The following is a 17,506-nucleotide window of genomic DNA, read 5'->3' as shown; positions in this document are numbered from 1 at the left end:
GAATGGCAGTGCAGAGTGGTAGTGTGTAGTGCAGAGTGGTAGTGCGTAGTGCAGAGTGGTAGTGCGTAGTGCAGAGTGGTAGTCCGTAGTGCAGAGTGGCAGTGCAGTGGTAGTGCGTAGTGCAGAGTGGCAGTGCAGAGTGGTAGTGCGTAGTGCAGAGTGGTAGTGCGTAGTGGTAGTGCGTAGTGCAGAGTGGTAGTGCGTAGTGCAGAGTGGCAGTGCAGAGTGGTAGTGCGTAGTGCAGAGTGGTAGTGCGTAGTGCAGAGTGGCAGTGCAGAGTGGTAGTGCAGAGTGGCAGTGCGTAGTGGTAGTGCAGAGTGGCAGTGCAGAGTGGCAGTGCGTAGTGCAGAGTGGCAGTGCAGAGTGGGAGTGCAGAGTGGCCGTGCAGAGTGGCAGTGCAGAGTGGCAGTGCAGAGGGCAGAGTGGTAGTGCAGAGTGGTAGTGCAGAGTGGCAGTGCAGAGTGGCAGTGCAGAGGGCAGAGTGGTAGTGCAGAGTGGCAGTGCAGAGTGGTAGTGCAGAGGGCAGAGTGGTAGTGCAGAGTGGCAGTGCAGAGTGGTAGTGCAGAGTGGCAGTGCAGAGGGCAGAGTGGCAGTGCAGAGTGGTAGTGCAGAGTGCAGAGTGGTAGTGCAGAGTGGCAGTGCAGAGTGGTAGTGCAGAGGGCAGAGTGGTAGTGCAGAGTGGTAGTGCAGAGGGCAGAGTGGTAGTGCAGAGTGGCAGTGCAGAGTGGTAGTGCAGAGTGGTAGTGGGCAGAGTGGTAGTGCAGAGTGGCAGTGCAGAGTGGCAGTGCAGAGTGGTAGTGCAGAGTGGTAGTGCGTAGTGCAGAGGCGTAGTGCGTAGTGCAGAGGCGTAGTGCAGAGTGGTAGTGCGTAGTGCAGAGGCGTAGTGCGTAGTGCAGAGGCGTAGTGCAGAGTGGTAGTGCATAGTGCAGGGTGGTAGTGCAGAGTGGCAGTGCAGAGTGCAGAGGCGTAGTGCAGAGGCGTAGAGCAGAGTGCAGAGGCGTAGTGCAGAGTGCAGAGGCGTAGTGCAGAGTGCAGAGGCGTAGTGCAGAGTGGTAGTGCGTAGTGCAGATTGCCAGTGCAGAGTGGTAGTGCGTAGTGCAGAGTGGTAGTGCGTAGTGCAGAGTGGTAGTGCGTAGTGGTAGTGCAGAGTGGTAGTGCGTAGTGCAGAGTGGTAGTGCGTAGTGCAGAGTGGCAGTGCAGAGTGCAGAGTGGCAGTGCAGAGTGGCAGTGCAGAGTGCAGAGTGGCAGTGCGTAGTGCAGAGTGGCAGTGCGTAGTGCAGAGTGGCAGTGCGTAGTGCAGAGTGGTAGTGCAGAGTGGTAGTGCGTAGTGCAGAGTGGCAGTGCAGAGTGGTAGTGCAGAGTGGTAGTGCGTAGTGCAGAGTGGCAGTGCGTAGTGCAGAGTGGTAGTGCGTAGTGCAGAGTGCAGAGTGGCAGTGCAGAGTGGTAGTGCGTAATGCAGAGTGGTAGTGCGTAGTGCAGAGTGGTAGTGCAGAGTGCAGAGTGGTAGTGCGTAGTGCAGAGTGGTAGTGCGTAGTGCAGAGTGGCAGTGCAGAGTGGTAGTGCGTAGTGCAGAGTGGTAGTGCGTAGTGGTAGTGCGTAGTGCAGAGTGGTAGTGCGTAGTGCAGAGTGGTAGTGCAGAGTGGCAGTGCGTAGTGGTAGTGCAGAGTGGCAGTGCGTAGTGCAGAGTGGCCGTGCAGAGTTGCAGTGCAGAGTGGTAGTGCAGAGGGCAGAGTGGCAGTGCAGAGTGGTAGTGCAGAGGGCAGAGTGGCAGTGCAGAGGGCAGAGTGGTAGTGCAGATGGCAGAGTGGTAGTGCAGAGTGGCAGTGCAGAGTGGTAGTGCAGAGGGCAGAGTGGTAGTGCAGAGTGGTAGTGCAGAGTGGCAGTGCAGAGTGGTAGTGCAGAGGGCAGAGTGGCAGTGCAGAGTGGTAGTGCAGAGTGCAGAGTGCAGATTGGTAGTGCAGAGTGGTAGTGCAGAGTGCAGAGTGCAGATTGGTAGTGCAGAGTGCCTAAAACACATTGCCATTGACAATGCCATTATCTCTAACTTAAAACAAACCCGAGCCCTAATGCATTCTTAATGCTTGTTATCACATCCTCGGGGATTGCCCTGCAATTCAAATATACTGGAGGGGTGGAGCATGTCATGACCGAGGTCACGGGTCTCACTGTGCCGCTGGATGCCACATGGTTATTGTTGTGCATTACTGGGGAAGACACCTGGGCCAGATATGCCATGATTTATCTAACGCTAGCGGTAAGGGTGGCAAAGCAGAATATCGCTAAGACATGCGACGCTGTAGGACCTCCGAATTAACGGGATTGGGAAAATGACATGGACTGTTGTCAACTGGTGGAACAGGAAGTTTAACCAAAGTAGAGGTTGCCCTAACAAATATGATATGATCTGGGACAAATGTGGTTTCAATTGGGACATATGGTGGCTTGTTTTGGCCTTAGGGTGGGGAAAGGTGTTTGGGGGGTCAAACAAGGACTGGCACCACAGGGTTTCTAGGCGCTCTCATCTACACCCATTAATTCACATGTTTGTAAGTGCTGTGAATTAATGCCTCCCTGTCTGGAGGCGCCACACTATTAGCCATGTTTGGAATATAATGAGCAGCTGTTTAATAAAAGGAAAATGCTACTTACCATTATGCATCTGTTCTTGGCATGTAGGGCTGCAGAGCCACACACTAGTGCATAGATCACCATCTGGTGGTGGACCCGGATGATTACACTTAGTTGTTGTCTTGGAAGAGTGTTTGGTAGATGACTCCTCCTCTAGAGCGTAGTGCGCATGGGCATCGACTCCATCTTGTGATTGTTTTTCGCTATTGGGGAAATGGTGGAGTTGTATGAGTACAGAAAAAGATGTCCATGTCTTGTGTATCTAATTAAGATATTACTGGAACAGATATAGGTAGCCGGGGAGGCAGGTGGGAGTGTGTGGCTCTGCATCCCTACATGCCAAAAACAGATGCATACTGGTAAGTGGCATTTTCCGTTCGAGGCATATGTGCTGCCGACCACACACTAGTGCATTGATTGCATAGCAGGTTTCTCCCTTGGCGGCGACCACCGGTATCTGTTGCAGTAGTTTGAAATAATGTCTTGAGTACAGCCTGGCCCCCACTAGCTTGTTGTTTTGCTTGCACATCTACACAGTAGTGTTTTGTAAATGTGTGCGGTGTAGACCATGTAGCTGCTTTGCTGATATCATCTAGGGGAATATTTCCTAGAAATACCATAGATGCCCCTATTTTACGGGTGGAATGAGCCCTAGGGGGGAATGGATATTGTGCATTTTGCTTTTTGGTAACAAATTTGAAGGCATTTAACAATCCAACTTGCCTTCCCAGCTTTTGAAATGGGATTACCTTTATGTGGAGGAGAAAAAGACACAAACAATTGTTTTGTTTTACAGAATGGTTTTGTCGTATCAATGTAGTAGAGGAGCGCTCTTTTTACATCTAATGTATGGAGAGCTCTTTCCGCAACTGTTTGTGGTTGAGAGAAGAATATTGGCAACTCAATAGATTGATTGAGGTGGAACGGTGAAATGACTTTTGAAAGGAATTTTGGGTTTGTTTTAAGAACCACTTTGTTGTGATGGAGTTGTAGGAATGGTTCCTGAATTGTTAATGCCTGGATCTCACTTACCGAGTGAGGTAGTGGCAATTAAAAAAGCAACTTTCCATGTAAGGAACTGTAATTCACATTTATGCAAGGGTTCAAATGGAGGACCCATAAGTCTAGTGAGAACAATATTTAAATTCCATACAGGGGAGGGTGGTATCCTCAGAGGAATTATTCTTTTCAGTCCTTCCATACATTCTTTGATGGCAGGTACTCTAAATAATGACAGATGTTGTCTGTTTTGAAGGTAAGCTGCTATAGCAGCAAGATTTTACCTGATTGAGGAGTACACTAAACTACATCTTTGTAGATGGAGCAAGTAACATATGATGTTTTGGAAAGAAACATCTAGTGGGTGCAATACACAACAAACCTTTTCCACTTGGCTGCAGAGCATGCACGCCTAGCTTCTTTTATAACACTCATGCAATCAGGCGGAAGATTGAGGTATCCAAATTTGAAGACCTCAGGAACCAAATCGCTAGGTTGAGCTGCATCGGGTCTGGATGCATGATCTCTTTATGGTTCTGTGTTAGTAGATGTGGAGAGAGTTAACATTTTTGATGTGGTACTACCGAGAGTTCTAGAAGTGTGGTGTACCACGGTTGTCTTGCCCACATTGGTGCTATGAGAATCAATGTGAGGGAATGTTGCTGTAGCTTGCGTACCACTAACGGAATTAGTGGGAGAGGTGGAAAAGCGTATGCAAATTTGTTTGACCAACTCATCCATATCGCATTGCCTTTGGACAATGGGTGTGGATATCTGGCGGCGAAGCTTGGGCATTTGGAGTTGCGGTGTGTGGAAAACAGATCTATGTCTGTTTGGTCCCACTTGTGAAAAAAGGTAGAAGAACTTGAGGATGAAGTTCCCACTCGTGTATCTGTTGTCTTTGACGACTTAACAGATCTGCAACTTGATTGTGAACTCCTGGTAGATGTTCTGGTAACAGAAAGATTTTTTGAGGAATGGCCCACCTCCATATGCTCTGCGCCAGCCCGGAGAGCTGTAAGGAGTGTGTTCCTCCATGTTTTTGGATGTAATACATGGCTGTCATATTGTCGGTACAGACTAATACAGCCTTGCCTGATAGGTAATGCTGAAAAGATTTTAGAGCTAGAAAAATTGCTAGCAACTCCAGATGATTTATGTGGAGTAGCTTTGTTGCGTCATGTGCCCTGTAGTGTGTTCTCCCAAATGCGCTCACCATCCTGTGAGATGCGTCTGTGGTTAGCACCACTTGTGTAGCTGGCTCTATGAACGGCCAGCCCTTGGAAAGGTTTTTGGTGTTCCACCACTGCAGAGAGTGATGTGTCCGGTTGTCCACCACCACCAGATCTGTTATTTGTTGTTGAGCCCGATTCCATTGACTTGCTAAGCACTCTTGCAGGGGACGCATTTGGAGTCTTGCGTGTGGCACTATGAAGATGCTATCATTCCAATTAATTGCATGAACACTCGAACTGGTAGTGAGTGTTGCGGCTGGGATTTTTGTATAAGAGTTTGCATACTTTGTATCCTTGTTGGACTGGGGGATGCAATTGCTTTGGAGGTATCTATTGTGGCACCCAGATACTGTTCAGACAGGGATGGTTGAAGATGAGACTTTTTTTGATTTACTGTGAATCCCTAGCTTGTGTAGCAGGCAGATGGTCTGATGTGTGTGCTGCACACACCGGTGGTATGACTTGGATTTTATTAGCCAGTCATCTAGGTCTGGGAAGACATAAATGTTGTCCCATCTTAAGTGTGCTGCTACTACGGCTAGACACTTTGTGAACACTCGAGGTGCTGTAGTTACTCCGAAAGGGAGTACTTTGAACTGGTAATGCTGACCGTCAAGTACGAACAGAAGGTACTGTCTGTGAGCTTGATGGATGGGAATGTGGAAGTAGGCGTCCTTGAGATCTAAGGTGGCAAGGAAGTCGCCTAGTTTTAACAGAAGCAGAACCTGCTGTAATGTGACCATATGGAAGTGGTCGGACTGTATGTAAAGGTTTAGGGGCCTCAGATCTAGAATAGGTCTGATGGAACCATCCTTTTAGGGGATGAGAAAGTAGGGAGTAAACTCCTGTGTTTTGGCACTGGTTCTATTGCATTCTTTTGCAGTAGAGATGCAACCTCTTGTTTTAGGAGAGTGAGATGCTCCTGTGACATAGGACGCGGTTTGGGAGGTATTGTTGTAGGAGCGGAAGTGAGCTCCAGGCAATAACCTGACTGAACTATTTGTCTTACCCACCTGTCTGTGGGGAATGGAGTTGCAGACAGATAGGAACTGTTGTAATCTCCCCCCCAACAGAAGTTAAATGGTTTGGGGGGATGGGAGGGAAGTCACTGTGTAGGACCAGAGGCATTGAGGTTGTTGTTATCTCTGCCTCTACCTTTATTGTTGTTACCTCTATATCCTCCTCTGTACTAATCTCTACTGGGAGAGGTTTGGGTGGGTGCTTTATAAGAAGAGGCGTTGCCTGTTTGAAAATCTTTAGCGGCGCCCCTGGAAGAGAGGCGACGAAAGGATGCTCGGTGAGTCTGAGTTTGTAAGGCTCCCATGGATTTTGCCGTGTCTGTATCTTTTTTCATTTTCTCTAGTGCATTATCCACTGTAGGACCAAAAAGATGTTGCTGGTCAAAAGGTTGATTCAGGATACTGGCCAGTACCTCTGCGTAACCAGGCATGTCTACGTAACAGTATTCCTGTATTTATTGCTCTAGAGGCTGTCGGCAGTATCAAACACACAGCGGATTGAGGTATTGGTAATGACCTTGCCTTCTTGTATTAAGTCAGTAGCCCTGGCTTTATAGTGTTCTGGCAAATGTTCCATAAGTGTTTCTAGCTCATCATAATGAGCTCGGTCATATCTTGCTAACAATGCTTGAGTGTTAGCAATTCTCCAGACATTGGCTGCTTGTGAGATAGTGCGTTTTCCTGAAGCATCTAAAAGCTTGGACTCCTTATCAGGGGGTGGAGCATCCCCTGTTGTCTGCGAGTTAGCTCTTTTCCGCGCGTTTGAGACTACTAATGAGTCTAATGGCAACTGACCTTTGATGTATACTGGGTCAGTTGGAGACGCTTTATACTTCTTTTCTAGTCTGGGGTTAATTACCCTGGCTCTGACAGGGTCTTTGAATATCTCTGGTGCATGTTTTACCACTCCATTAAGTATTGGTAATGTGGTTGTGGTTTTATGTGATGACAGTAATGTATCCATAAGGAAGTCTTCCTCCACTAGATCTGTGTGTAAATCCACCCCATGAAAGGTGGCTGCCCTATGAATAAGCTGTGTAAACCCAATAGTGTAATCTGGAGGAGATGGCCTAGAAGGGTATGCGTCATCTTGTTGAAGATCTGGTGCATCTGGCGCGTTATAATCTTCCCAAGGATCATCTGATGGCCCAGGAATATACTCTGGGTCATCTGTGTCATCTATGTGTTGCTCACTTTCTACCTCTTATGAATAATTATCATCATCCTCTGGTGCAGGGCTATGCGTGGTGAATGGTGAGTGCGCAGGGGAAATGTCTAGTGGTATCTAAGGCAGTGGTGAAGGAATTCTTATGGGGGAAGTTTGAGCATTTTTTTTTTTAGAGAAACTGGAGGTGGCTTGGGAGAGTCCATTTTCCTCTTTTCAGGCACTGTAATTATATGTCCAGTCTTTGGATGAATACGAAGAGTCTTGTTTTGGATCTGAGCAGAAAAGCTCTTCTGTGGAAGTATCCTTTTTTGGCACCAACTTGTCTTGCTTGGGGCCGAATTGTTTAGAAGGTTTTGCAGTGTCTATGGCAGTCTTTGGAGAAGATCTTGGTTTCGGTTCTTAAGACTTGGTGTTGTGTTTCTTTTTTGGATCGGAGCTTTTAAATCTGGAATTATTGGTCTTCGGGTCGACTTTTTTCCAAACCGGAGTTGGCTTCGGTTTGATAGGCTTGGAAACTGCTTTCAGTGCTGAGCTTGTTTTCGGCGCGACCGGTTACGGTACCGAGGGGTGCTTCGGTGCTGGAGTTAGTTTCGGTTTGAGGACATTTTGCTGGTCAGGACCGACAGACTGACTCGAGCCCGAGTCGCCTGGAGGCTTTAGGGGATTCTTCGTTGCAGAGCCAGAAGGCGGGGCGTCGGAAGGTTTTGGTTGGTGTGCACCTGGACCTGGAACCGGAGGTGAAGGTGGAACCAAAGCCTGTCCCGGTATGGGGGTGTGAACAGGGTCGACGCTTGAACTCACGACCTGTTGACCAGAAGATCGTCGTCTTCTGATTTTCTTTCGGCTCCAGAGCTGAATCCTCTGCTTCGGAAACAATGTCGTCCCGCTGTTTTTCTTAGGACTCTAGATCGATTGGAGCCTCATCTTTGATGAGGTCTGGTGTCGATGACTCTTCGAGCTCAAAGGTCTCTGATGATTTTCTTGGACCGGAGCAAAGCGCAGGCCTGGCAATCTCGACTCTCGTGCTCTGGGGACAAGCACAGATTTCAAACCTCATGTAGATCAGTGTGGGGGAATTTGTGTCCACACCGAGGACACTTCTTGAAGGGTGTTCTTTCCATGAGCCAAAGGCCCAATGGCACAGTTGGGCCCGACGAACGCTGGAAATGAGAAGCGCAAGCCTTTCTTCGACGCGGGTAACTGGAATTACTATCGAAGACAATACCGATGGTATGATGTAGAACTGGAAGTCGAAAGGAGATCGGTAACAGGACTGAACAATAAACATATCCGAGCCCGATGGCGGAAAAAAACAATCTGAAGATGGAGTCAATGCCCATGCGCACAACGCTCTACAGGAGGAGTCATCTACCACACAAAGACTCCTCCAAGACAACAACAAAGTGTAATCATCCGGGCCCACCACCAGATGGCGATCTATGGACTAGTGTGTGGTCTGCAGCCCATATGCCTCAAAACATATATTTTCTAAGTAGTTTATCCTTAACTTAGCTTATAAGGCAATTAATATGAGAGTTTCTAAAAAAATGGAAGGAATTTGTGTGGGATGAAGAGTGTGAGCGGGAATGTTTCAAAGCGAAGATCTTGAGTGTGTGAATAACATGCAGAGTTTTGATCTCTTAAAACTGTAATTAGGGATGACAGTGTAGTGGGACTGCGTGCTGTATTACTACAAAAAGGGGATGATGGAGGTGAGTTCAAGAATATAACTCAAATTTCCAGGTCCTTGCATGGGGCAGATGCAAACTGTTCTACCCTTGAGAGGCTTGTGCGTTATCTGGGCCATTAAGAAATTAAGCTATTTTGTGAGGGGAAAAGCTTTTATCATAATGACTGACCATAATCCTTCAGAAGAGGCACGGAGTTGAAAAGGGTCTTGATGAGGTGTCCATGTGCATTAGAAGATGGATTGTTGGACTGCGGGAATATTGTTTTGGGATTTGCTAGAATCCTGGTTCTCACAGCAGGGTTGCAGATTATCTCTCTAGATTCAGTTTGGCTGTGAAGGAGGAAGAAGGTGATGAAGGCAAAGGTGTGTAGAGTTACTGAGGAAGCCATTATGTAGTAAGAATGGTTGGATGCTGTTGATGATCCCGTTTTCTAGAAGCTGATTGAGGAGATAGAGTGGATGGAGTTCAGAGCTGCTGCACAAGACTTCTGTCCTGTGAGAGAAAGCTTGTTTTGATGTGGGATGAGACTGGTTGTGCTAGTGGTTCTTAGGGAAAGAATCATGAAGCTTGGACATAAAGGTCATCAGGGTATGGGCATAATGAAGGCAAGAGTAAGATTGAATTACTGGTGACTGGGTATGGATATTCAGATTGAGAGGTTGATAAGAGGGTGTCTTGATTGCATGAGAAGCAATTAGGTTTACAAGGTAAGAAGTCCCTCCGACCCCTCTCTATCGCATATAAAGATATGCCCAGCAAACCTAGGGAGATAATCATGTGGCTGTTGTAGTACCATCACATTGTAGAGGGTTGAATAATTAGTTGTGTATAATAAACATTCACTGTAGTTCTGTATTATGTTATCCTGCTTTCCTATGCATTTTCCCTGAGCTTCTCATCAGTTCCAGGACATTGTTTTGATTTCATTTTGTTGTAATGTGGACAATTCTTTTCATTGTATTGCACCTTTATTACTTTTTAAAAATATATATTTTTCTGGTTGTAAAAAATGGGTGTGTGTTGTATCCTTAATAGATAGTTTTAGAATGTTAACAAGGTAGAATGTTAGTTAACATTACAGGTAGGTGATGATCTGACTGGAGTGTTCTACTCTAGTCAGTTGAGCCTGGAACATCAATGCATTGGCTTATGGATTGGGTGCTTCTAATAAAGAACCCTGGTACTCTTCTTTGCCAAAGCTGCAATATTTACTGGAGTTTCCATGGTTGATGGAGTATGCTACATGCATTGATCAGATGAGTGTTATTCCAAACATTCAAAAACTTAAAATGTTACCACAAAATGTTGTTTCTCCATACACAATTGTCCACCTGCACGCCCACGGCGAAACAAAAATGATGGGGCTCCCTTGCAAAATGTGACAAGGCTCCCTCCTCGTCCCAACCCCACTCCCCCAGTCTCCCATATCTCACAAATATTCATAGCCTTTGGGCTGAATGAGGTACCTTGAAGGGTTGGGGGCCCTATACAAGGCAGGGGCCCCAGTTATCACCTGTTAAACAACAATATATTTTCCATTCTGTACAAATTAAATTAACAGGTTTCTCAAATGATGCAAACCACATGGACTTCTCCAACAAGTATCTACTTACCTTTCTACATGCTACACTACTTAAATCTCCACTGTACGAGAGGCCAGTTGCCCAGGCTCTCTCATTAGTTCTCCAACCATCCTCCCATTTGTCATTTTGTTCATACGAAAGAGAATAACTGACTATTCGCGGATGTTCACAGTGAGCAGCAAACATGACAAGACACCTAAGCGAAATGGAAAATCCAAGACACGAAAAGCAGTACTGGAACAAATTTTTTTTTTCTAAGACTGTTTGGTTTTCAAAACTCCATTAGTCCCTAGATGTCCTCTCTGTGCCTTGTTAACCACAAATATTTAAATTAAATCATAACCATCACTTCTATGGTTCTTAGACTTTAGAGATATTCCATGGCTGGGCATCCAAAAAGGACTGTGATCGTTGACTGCTTGATGGGTTTTGTCAGATTGGTTTGACAAGAAAGTGTTGTCATATACAAACCGGATTACTATGGATTGGGCTGTGTCCAAAATAGGGTAGAAATGAAAAGGTCCAGATTGAGGACGTTATTTATAGCTTGGACTTCACAGTTAACCTGGACAACCCAAACTCCACTTCTGCACCACTACAGTCTTCTTAGGAGTGCTGGCTCTTAAAGGGAGCAGCTGCCTGTAGCATCCTATTTAATTTATGTGTAAAGATATTAAATGCACAGTTCCAAGTGGTTTCTGTTACTCAAATGTACTTTTTGTAGTTTGCAGACATTTTAATATGTGGCCTGTTATCAGAACAGCAGGTCTCACGATATTTATAGATCATAATGCCTCACCTAACTTATTGTCAATCCATCACTTTTTGGCAGCTTTGCAAATTTCTGGGAAGAATTGTCCACTCACCCTTATTTACCTAGGAGCATAGATAACTCGCACTATGAAAACCATCATTCTAGTCATGTCACTCCAGGGAAACAATTCACTTAAAAGTGTTTAATATTGAATCATCATGAATTGAGTTTTATCCATGCCATTCTGCTTCTGACAGGTTCCCCCTTCCGTGCCCTCGGCTCAGCCCACACAGGAGATATACATGCACTTTCTCCCACCCAAACTTACAAGCCTGCTTGTAATAGTTTCACAATATTTGCGTACTAGATGTTGCAGAAGTGATAATCGCTGGCTCTACAGAATGCTAACAAAACACAGGAGACTCAGCACTCAATACGGGAAATCGTTCATAATTATATGCCACACAGCTAGGTCAAGTCACAGGGTAATTATAAACAAGTTACATAATGCACAGACTCAAAAAGGGTTTCCTTCAAAAGAATTTCTTTATTCATGATCTTTTTGTTCTAAACGCTTTTTCTTTAAGTTATCATAGCCAACGCGTTTCATCCAATCAGCGACTTCATCAGGGCTTATGTAAATGTTAAGTGTGTCACAATAGTTGTATGCATCTTTCAAAAGAAAGACGTCAGAGTGCCTTGAAACTGAGATCAATTGAGGTACTTTCCTAATGGCTTCTATTGCAAAATCTTGCATCCACTGCGCGTGGCGCCTCGCACCAAAGCAGCCAGCTCACAATTTTGGTGCGAGATGCCACGCAAGAGTTCCACCTTGATTGGCCTCAATTTTGATGCACTCGGACTTCTTTCTTTTGAAAGATGTATACAGCTATCGTGACACACAAAGAACATTTACATAAGCCCTGAAGAAGTCCTGGATGGAACCAAATGAGTTGGCTACGATAACTCAAAGAAGACATTTTTAGAACAAAAAGAAGATCATGAATAAAGAAATCAATGTTTAAAGAAAACCCTTTTTGTATCTGTGCATTATGTAACTTGTTTGCATTTACCCCCTGCCTAACTGTCTGGCATATAATTATAAACAATTTCCAAAACTGAGTGCTGAGTCATGGGGATAATAGTCATGGAGTTTCTCCTGTGAGGAAGATTAAGAGAAATTGTCTTCCAGACTCATGCACCATTGTATCTCAAATATAATCTTAACCCACTTTAGTGATAGGTGTGACAGTCTTGCCTCAGTCTCTTTTTGTAAATCACGAATGCTAAATAACTTATTATGATTTCTCATACATATTCTGTATTGTGTAAGTAGTTTTGATCTAGACTAGCTCACCACCTTCATGGGATTCCAAAGAATCCAGAATGGCAATCCTCCCTACCACCTCCATAAGCTTTACATTCTTCAACTTGCTTTGATGATTTCTTTTTCTGGGGTTTTTGACACACTGTACCAGGGGAAACAACAGTTACACAGCATATGTTACACTGCATGCCATTAACACTGCATGCAGTTACAACGCGAAAGGCTTGTTGCAGGGGGGTAGAAGGTGTTGGATTTAACTCCAACACCTTCCCTACTGTTGCACACACTGGAGTTGGAATAGTAAATTATACTATTCCAACTTCCAGCGCACCCCAGACAGCAAGTCAGGGTATAGATTTGCATTGCAACGGCATGTGGGGTAATGGCATGCATTGTAACGTCATACAACCATGTACCAGCCACTCACAGATTCAATTGATTTGTCTCCTCATTCACAGATGCACATCATGATCGTTTCATCATTTTTTTTCAATGTGTAGAGCCGGGGGATTAGTGATTCCTACCTCCTATTTTCTTGCTAAAATAATCTCCAATTAACCCATAAAGGGTTATGTTTACTTACCCTGTAATTACCTGTTTGTTGCAGGTAGTGCTGTAGATTCACGTGGTCTGCATACTCCTGCCATCTAGTGTTGGGATCGGACTGTTGCAACTTGTTTTTATTCAAAGATGTCCTTTGAGTCACAAGGTCTCAGGGACGCCTCCTCTGGTCATGAATGCACATTGTCAGTTTGTTTTCCATACAGTGGGCTAGAGTAGGTAGAAGATATCTGTAGCTTCCAAAGAGGCGGGTTGCCGCATGTGAATCTAAAGCACCACATGCAATGAACAGATGCTTAAAGGGTAACAATCAGTTCACAGGATGAGTGGCTTTATACCAATGTACTGCACAAAGCAGTACTCCCCTAAGCGGCAGTTAGCAAGCAGGTGGTGTAGAGGTCTGAAAAAGAGCTCTCAAAACACTTTGACTTATTTAGCTTGTTGCCGTACAAGAATATATTCAATGTTTTGTGAGTGAACCACGTGGAAACTCTGCAAATGTCAGCTATTGGTATGTTCTCTAGAAAAGACACTGCAGCTCCCTGTTTACGGGTGGAGTGTGGTCTGGGGCTGAAAGGTGGGGTCGTTTTGGCTTTAATGTAACAGGTTTGGAAACAATTAACAACCCCCCTGTCAATCCGTGCCTTGGAGATGGCATGACCTTCATGAGGCTGCAAGATGGCAATGAAAAGCTGTAAGGTTTTACGAAAAGACAGTTTTTTAAATCTATATAGTACATAAGAGCACGCCTGAAGTGAACTGCTCTCTCGGCTACCAAGTTATATAGCAGAAAAAGACCAGACACTCAAATGTTTGGTTAGAGTGGAATGGGGAGACCACCTTAGGTAAGAACTTAGGATTCTTTCTAAGAACTACTCTGTCAGTGTAGATCTGGAAAATAGGATGCTGCAGTGTGAGGGCCTGGACTGCGTTTAGGACTGACCACAGGAAAGGCTGGACTTGGGAGCGACTCCAATTGTGACTAGGTGATGTTTACTGTAAACCCAAGGCTGTGCACAAGGAAAATTGCAGCCTGGGTGTGGGCTAAGCAGGCTTGTCTGCTGGCACTCTTGAGCAGCCAGTCGTTGAGATAGGGATAGAAAGGAGTTCCTCCCCTCGTGTGGTAGGTGGCTACCACTTTTAAACACTTTGTGAAGACCGTTGGCGCCGTGGTGACTACAAAGAGTAGAACTTTCAATTGGAAGTGTTGACCACTTACTATGAAGCTCAGGTGCCGCCAATGAGCCAGATGAATTGGGATGTGAAATTATACATCCTTCAGGTTTAATGTAGCCAGAAAAGTCACATTGATGCAGCAGGGAGATAATATCTTGCAGAGTCACCATTTGAAAATGTTCTGTTAGGATGCATCCGAGAGGCTGAAGGTTAAGGAATGGCCTGAGGGAGACATCCAGTTAGAAGATGAGGAAGTATATGGAGTAGAGGTCTTTGCCCTGGTGTTGAAGGGGGCACTTGCTTATGGTTCCCTTGAGCAAGAGCACACGAACCTCCTACTGTAGTAAAAAGAGATGTTATGGGATGAGATTGTGGGTGCAAGGGGGGATGTTTGATGGGAGTGACACGAGCTGCAGGCATTAGCCGTGCTTGATAAAGGATAGAACTCCTCTATCTGTGGTGATCCCTTTCAACGGGTAAGAAACCCATGAAATACCCAGCAAGATCGGTGTAGTGTGATCAGAGGAGATTTTAGGTAGACGCTGCCTTACAGGGAGAACCTCTGCCATGACCTTTGGAATGGTTCCCTAAAGAATGTCCATGGGTAACCTCTTTTGGTGATAATCCATTGTCTGCACTAGGACTGGGTTGGCTCTGGTGAACTGGTTTTGGACCCACCTCTTGCCTGCTGCTTCCAAAAGGAGCGACTGCCAGAAGGAACCTGGAGAGCACCCAGGCTGCAATAGCCTTGGCAGGTTGTTTCCTTTTCATACAGCAAATTATTAACCTACAGTCTGAACAGGTGCTCCACATCGAAAGGCAGGTTAACAACATGCCGCTGCCACTCCAACTTGAAGCCAGAAGTGATGGCGAAGGATAAGAATAACTGAGCTGTTTAACCCTCTGGCTGACAGCTCGGCTGAATCCAAGGCGCAACCGATTGTAGCATTAAAGATGACTTTCCCCACTTACTATTTCCTCGCTTCTTTTAAAATATTGGCCAGGGAGATGCTGAAGGAGGCCATTTATCTCCTCCCAATGTGCGTAATCGTACTGAGACATGAGACCCACTGAAGGCGATGCACCAGTGTGTGGCAGCACCGACCCTCCCCTTTTACCTGCAGCATAATATGTTTGCTCTAATTGTTAGGAGGCGGAGCATCAGCTGTGGCCTGAGCTGCCTGGCAGTAGTGAGGAACATAGAGTCCAGTGGGATCTAACCCCTGAGCTAAAGTGGGCTGGAGGGTGCTGGCTGGTACTTTTTTTCAATCTTGAGTGTAACCACCTGGGATTTGACCAGGGCCATGAAAACACCAGGGACAGATTTTATCATCCCTTTAAGAATAGGAAGGTATTGGAGGGAACAATATGTTTCAGAGAATACCTTAACCAAGAAATAGTTATGCTTAGAGATGGTGTACATTTCCACTTTATGATAAGCGGCTGCACATTGGCTAATGCTATGGCACACTGTGGTGTCTTCTGGTGGGGAGACCCTAAAAAGGACATGATTGAGATCTGCCGTCAACACACCGAGCCTCTACATCATAATCCTCTCAAGGATCATCCATAGGATGTGGGTAAACTGGGGTAAAGTTCTCCGCTGGAGAGTAGGGGGCTAGAACTGCCTGTGTCAGAGTACGTCTTCGGTGACTCCTGAAGGGAAGTCATAGGAGGCAAGAGAGGAGATGGAGGGATTAACAGTGGAGGTGGTTGTGGGGAAGGTGGAATAGGAGTTGGAGTAGTAGGGGCAACAACTTTGTATCAAGGCCTTTTGGAGAGTTAGGTGGTGGTGAAGTGTCCGCAGGTGGAACATCTTTGAAGGGAAACCTGGGGTTCTTAGGCAGAGTCTTTTGCGAAGCAGACATCTTGCAAATAGATGATGATATGCTGCTTTCTGTCATCTAGCTCCTGTTGAAGTTTTTAAAAGATAGGATTTTTCTCTGAGCCTGTTGTCAATGGTCTTGGGGCTGACAAAGGTTTTGGTGTCAACCGCGTTTTTTTTATTGAGAGGTGTTGACTTCGAAGGTTAAGCGCCAATAAGTGATCTCAGACCGGAGGGACACTGAGGGTTGAGGTTCTTGGTTAGGTCCCTTCTCAGCCCTGGGACCTTGATTTAGCCAGAGGGCGGTGGCGCACCTGTATACGGGGGCGGCTGAAACACAGGGCTCAACACTCGAAGGGCCAAATAGAACGATTGTACAATTACTTTGAACTTTACGATGGAAGCAGCAATCGTAAGAACTAATGGGCATCAAAAGGTCTAAGCGACAGGAAGGAAGACAACGGGCTCCGGGTTGCAACAGGAAATGATGAACACGTCGGGACTGGTAGCAACGCTGATACATATCCGAACCTGATGGCAGAGAAAATCAATCTGATAATAGTCAGCGCCCATGTCCATTGGAGACCATAGGAGTGACATAAATTTGCAAAAGTCAGAGCCCAACACTAGGTGTCACAAATATGCAGAGCATGAGTTTTTACAGCCACAAATGCTTGGAGCAGGATTTTCTTTATTATTGGCTCTCCCAAGATCTTAATTTACTTTCCCTCTTCTTCCTTCCCCAGATTGCAAAACACTCCTGTAAACTCTGGGCTTGTCTCAAATATTCTTGATTTTACCAAGTAGCTTTTCTTCAATGCACTGCTACCTTTTCCATTGAATCTCCACTCAGCTGTCTATATTCTTTTTGGTCTCACTTAAACTTACCACTTCATTCTGTCTCCACCTTAGTATCTGTCACGAAGCGGAGCTTCCTGACTTAGACGAACTCCCTGACTCGGACGGACGGGGTGTCCTTGCTAATGCCTCTTCCTTTCCACCCCGTCCGCAGGATCCTTTGGACGTTTCCTGGATCTCCCCGGCTCTGCCTCAGGGGAGTGTACCTCTGTATCCAGACCCTGTGACGCTAGGGGCATCTCCACCTGCACTCGCCCAATCAGGTCAGACGACGTCACCCGATACTGACCAACCGGAGGAGGCGGGGGCATTTAAGGAAGCTCCGTTCTGGATTGCCGGCGCGAAACCTTCGGAACGCCAGTTGGAACACGAGGAGGACGCCACGGAGGAAGACGGAGCCGCTGTCGTGGAACCGCTGCTGGGACCCCTGAAACTGAGTGACGACAAGCCAGGAGGCCAACGATACTACGAGCCGCCCCGCCACACTTCCAGGGGAGAAGTGTGGCTCCACAAGGTACGGGGGCGTTTTCAAGGGTTGTTCAAATCACGGGGTGGGACGGGGTAGTCTGAGGGTGGTCACTACCGTCGTATCTTGTCGGCCGCCTACACTCCCTGACTGATAGGTTTGGTGTTAGTAACCTGGTGAACCCTCACTACCCTACCCTCCTCCCACATTTGTATA

The 17,506-nt window shown here is 46.1% G+C and overlaps 1 protein-coding gene across 1 annotated transcript in view; it reads right to left on the bottom strand.

The window, feature by feature from the left end:
* Positions 1 to 11,264: 11,264 nt before the first annotated feature.
* NHSL3 (NHS like 3) overlaps positions 11,265 to 17,506 on the bottom strand; it is a 336,808-nt gene continuing 330,566 nt past the window's right edge. Inside the window, exon 8 of the mRNA XM_078680739.1 lies at positions 11,265 to 16,881. The gene's annotated coding sequence lies outside the window, so the exon portion shown is untranslated. The remainder of the gene's footprint in view (positions 16,882 to 17,506) is intronic.

This window comes from Lissotriton helveticus, chromosome 3_1, assembly GCF_964261635.1.
Source record: "Lissotriton helveticus chromosome 3_1, aLisHel1.1, whole genome shotgun sequence".
Taxonomy (NCBI): Eukaryota; Metazoa; Chordata; class Amphibia; order Caudata; family Salamandridae; genus Lissotriton; species Lissotriton helveticus.
Note: the sequence above shows the minus strand (reverse complement) of the source record. Positions and strands in the feature narration are given on the sequence as shown.